This window comes from Cyprinus carpio, chromosome B6, assembly GCF_018340385.1.
Source record: "Cyprinus carpio isolate SPL01 chromosome B6, ASM1834038v1, whole genome shotgun sequence".
Lineage (NCBI taxonomy): Eukaryota > Metazoa > Chordata > Actinopteri > Cypriniformes > Cyprinidae > Cyprinus > Cyprinus carpio.
In genome coordinates, this window is record NC_056602.1 from 5,904,919 (window position 1) to 5,910,118 (window position 5,200).

Consider the following 5,200-nt stretch of genomic DNA (forward strand, 5'->3'; position numbering starts at 1 on the left):
GACTTAGAAACTGAGTAAGATATATTAAAAGTGGGAAGCTACAATAGAATATATGGAAAAGTTTCATTTTAATGATATTTTAAGTTTACTTAATAAGTATATATTTTAAACTTTATGTAAGCATATGCTGGCCAAAAATACTCAAACTATAGTAGCTACAAGACCTGTCTTGGTTGTTAAAGAGACAAAAAAAAGTTTTCCACTTTGTGTCCTACTTTACCTGCGTTGCTGGGAAAAAAATCCAGAGTATGGTCCGAAGAGGGGTTTTAATCTTAAATGTTGCTTTCCATATAATGTCAGGTTATATGGCATTTGGATTTTATTTGGAAGTGCAAGTGTAAAATGTAAAATTTCCATTTTTTTCTAATTGGTTCTTGTAAACCCATTAGAGTACTCCCTGGTCTCTCTTACCCCAAATAACCTCTCAGTCATTCTGCTTCTCAGCTTACCTACTAAATAAAGGCAAAAGGCTGATAAACAAAGTAAAATAAAAAAATAAAAGAAACACTCAAATCAGTATTACAAACAACATTTAGGCATAACAGTGACTATTCAACAGGAGTTGGATATCTAAAAGTGAAGCAACCAAGATATGTGCAAATGGCAACTCATAATACTTGATATCAATAATGCAAGATGCAGCCTCTTTTAATTCACTGTTGTCATAAAAAAAATTTGACCATAATTTGAATACAATACATAATTATTCTGGAGAGAAAGATGGGTTTTCTACTTCAAAATGTTATGTTTAATTCAATGTGTTATTTGCTGTTTCTTTGTAACTGTGTGTAAAAATTAGTAGCAGTTTATGAATGAAAATAGTTTCTACACTAACAGACAATATGCATGTTTTGTCATTTTATGACATGATAGCAGTGAAGCAAATTAGCCTTGATTTGCCTATTGATGCAGTCATCCATTCATCCACAACATATCTCTTTTTGAAAATGCTTTACAATGAAGAGCTCTGTATAAAATGTAGATTTTTTTTCTAGCCGTCAACCTGGCAGTATTTCAGCACCACGGACAGCTCTAAACAATAGACCTTTACTTGCAGATGCCTTCCCATGACATTAAATCTGTATGATTATATTGTGCTTTTCAAGGCAATCTATAATTGAACCAAGTATTAGATAATCATTTGAAAGTTTTACCTGTCAGAAATAAGACAACAAAACAATAATACAATAACAATATATAATAATACAATAACTAATAACTTCATAATAGCTCCACCTCAAAATAATCCACACTCCTTTTCAGAATAAAATAACCAGCACTGTGCTAAAATGCAATCTCTTTGATGGATTGGTTGAACATTTAGAAAGAATGAGAGTCGAAAATATTCTAACTGTGATTCCTTCAGTCCATTCCTTCAGTTGGTGAAGAATTGGAGGGTATGCAAATTGTTATATTCCATTATTCTTTTATTCATCTTGTGTAATAGACAAGTGCAGATAATTAGAGACGCATCCAGCTTTGATAAGTTTAAGATTATTCGAGAGTGCATGGCTATGTCTGTGTAGATTCAAGGAAGTGGCTATCTTTGGAACAGTAAACATCTCATGAACACAGAGCTGGTAATTTATCTTTCTGTTGAGTGCATTTACATACATTAGTCATCAAGCACCACAGGAGCCTTGACAACAAGAAGGGGACAATTAGTCTTTTTTTTTCTTTTTGAAGACACGACACAGCCTGGTGGCTATTAATGGTAAGCTGCCTTAAGTGTCACTGTTGTCTTTTTGTGTTACAAAATACAACAGTTTCAAATGGTGAACACAGACCTGATTCAGCATGGATGCTTGAACAGGGTTTCTTCAGCTTTTATGGAAGTTAGAGTCTTTTTAAAAGTTTTTTTTTTACTCCTTGTAAAGAAATTCTAAGGGATCACAATACATACATATGTTCTCTATATGTAAATGTTTAGGGAGCACACAATGAATTATATTAGCAAAAAATACAACTTTCAACAGATTTCCATTAGTATTTATTTAACTTTCGTAAAAAAAACAAAAGACTCACAGCTTGAATATCTCTCTTAACCCCAACAGTGTTATTTTCATATAATTTTTTACTATTATAGATTTTCTTAGTTTACATTTTAGTTAAAGTTTTAGTCATTTTAAATGCCTATATAATTTTTTTAAATTAATTTTCATTTACTAGTTATAGTTACTTTAGTACTCCACGTTCAACTAAATCAAAATGAAAAATGTTGCCAAGGCAACGAGCTGAAATAACCTTTTAAATTTATATTTAAAATTTTAGCAGTTAGCATTTACTTTATCTTGTAAAACCATTGTTTTATGGTTTTAGTTTTAAATATAATAACCCTGCCACTAGAATATGGAAATAACTTCTACTGTATCTTCTGATGTTCCTATATTTTTGTTTTGTTTTCCAGTGCAAATATTTTTAAATCAAGATGCATTTACTTATATCAAAATAATATAAAAAGGTTTTTTTTTTTAGAGAAACTGATTAAAGTCAGTGAGTTTATGGTTAAAACAAGAACAAATATCTGCCAATGAGCCCAGAAAAATCAACTTAATTCAAAGGACAAACCAGTTTTCATAATTTACTGAAAGATATTTGAAAGATATTATCTCTCAGAAAACAACTTAATTTTAATTTTGCATCTCAAGTGAATTTATCTTACAGGAAAACAAGAAAAAAATACTTAGCAAGATATTTATTTTTTGCAGTGCATGCTATATTTACTTAATGCCATGATTTTATAAATGTAAGATTTTCTGCTACTTTTTTCCTTAATTTGTGAACCCTTTAAAAACCTGCAGAAACCCAGTAAAAAATGAACCAACTGAACTTATTGGAACAGAAATGAAAATTATAAATTGTACAAGCAAAACTGAATATATTTGTGAGACAAGAATGGATGATTTTTCCTTGGAAAATGGTGAAAATTAAACATTTGCATACAGTGTGTTCCGGGCAAATAATACACAGTAGCTGTGAGAATGGATATAAGTGACTCAGAGTGCGATTTGATATCATAATAAAGCAAGAAGCATCAATACTGACAACATAAAAGCTCCTGTGCTCACAGTAGGCTCTCCGCCGAAGCAGCACCCTGCAAATGTGTAGGCCTGCGGTTTTGAGAGAAATCCATACAGGACTTTGATTAATGCAGCAGCTATGAGCTTTAGTCCTGCATTCCCCCAGCTGAGAGAAGTAATCAGTGTTCTTGTTCTGCTTGCACAGAGATACAACGAAAGAGAGACTACAGAGGGAAGGGGGTGTTAGCAGAGGCCCATTATACATAATTGTGATGTTTCCCTTGTTTGTTTGATTATGTGGTTTTATAATGCTGACTATTAAGCTTCCCAGGGGGCCTCAGAGAAAGTGATTGAAAACGGGAGGTTGCTCAGAGGGGGTTTACTGACTTACTGCAGCAGTGGAGCACTTAACACTACACTGCCTCTGCTGCTACTGAGGATCATGACCTTGCTGTTTTTTGGAGAGCACTCCTCTAGATTACTTCTATGGCGTTACAATAGTCGAGAGGGGTGTTGTGTATTCTCAGAAAGCTCAAATTAAATCATTTGTAGGTTTAGTCAGACCTCTTTATGGTTTAGAACATTTAAACCTAATAGTTCAGCTCCAAAACATGATCATTCTTTGAATTATTTGCTCACCTACATGTCATTCCAAACTAGTGTGCAAAAGTGGATTTCCAAAAAATAAAATATAAAAATGTAAATAAATAGGTCAGTTTGTGGAAAGCTTGACTGTTTGCACTGAGCATTACGAACAGTGTTGGTATTATAAACTAAAACTAAAATGAAAACTATTTGTTAATAAAATAAAATAAATGTTAAATTAAATTAAATCAAATCAAATAATTAAAAAATAAATGACAAACTGTTTATTTAGATTTTCAATTGCAATGGGAACATTTCTAAATTTTATTTTTCTTAAATTTTCTTCAACTTTCTGAAACTGAAAATAACTAAACTTAAACAATAATAAATTAATAATAATATAACTGATAAAAACAACAAAACAACAAAATTACTAAAACTTAAACTAAAATGAAAATGGAAAATATAAAAATAAAAACAAATTTAAAATATTATTAAATATGATAACATTATATTGTATAAATGATACTAAAATTATTACATTATATAAATGATACTAAAATAACTGCTATCGAACTTCAAAAGGACAATAAACACCAAAAATCATCTTAAATGTATATGACTCTGTTGAACATTATTTCACGTCTTCTCTAGCTTAATGATGTTATGAAGACATTATTTCAGAATTTTTTTTTTTTTTTTTCAGAATAAATTTTTATACTAAGGATGTTTCATCCTGGTGTATGTTAGAGGAACATTTCATTTTATAATTTTGAAAACATTATAAGAATGTTCTATTGTTATTACTGAAGAATGTTATTGAGAACATACAAATAACATCAGAAGGACATTCCAAGAAAAAAAAAAAGTTACTTTTTCACATTACAAAAATGTACGGTATATCAAATATTAGTTATAAGAACATTCCTTAAACATTGATTCCTGACATTTACGTAACCTTTAAAAAACATTATGGCAACGTTCCCTGTTAGCTGGGATGATGACAATATTTATTTTTGGGTAAACTGTTCCTTTAAGAGGTACTAATGATTTTGAGAGAATCCAAAAACGCAACAGATATTGCACTGTATGTGGGTCATTTTTGGGATCTCTGGGCTTCTCTCCCATTTTCTGACAGCTTGAGAAGGATCATACACTGTTGCTGAGGAGGAGTGATGGAGCGCTGCCGCCGGTTCTACTGTCACAGGCTGTTTGCCTGCTCTGGTAATGCGCCGTGATGCTCTTCGCTCTGCTGTGATTTTTATGGTGCTGTCAGCCAAGTGCAATGAGGAACGGTTCACCAAAGATCACTGAGTCAGCGTCTCTCGCCATTGCACATATACAGCACTGAGAGGGCGGGACTGAGATTCTGCATAAAATTCGATGGATTTCTGTCTTACAGGGCTTGGAGGTGGAGAGCATGAATGCCTGCTAATTCCTTCTGGAAACAGTCCTCCACAGCAATCATAATTTAATGTATCATTCATGTCCGTAACACAAACAGTGCAGCGGTTTCAAAGCTAAGTATGAGCAATAGTAATAGTGATGTTTTATCTAGCACCACTATAAGTTACAGTATCACATGTATCACTGGA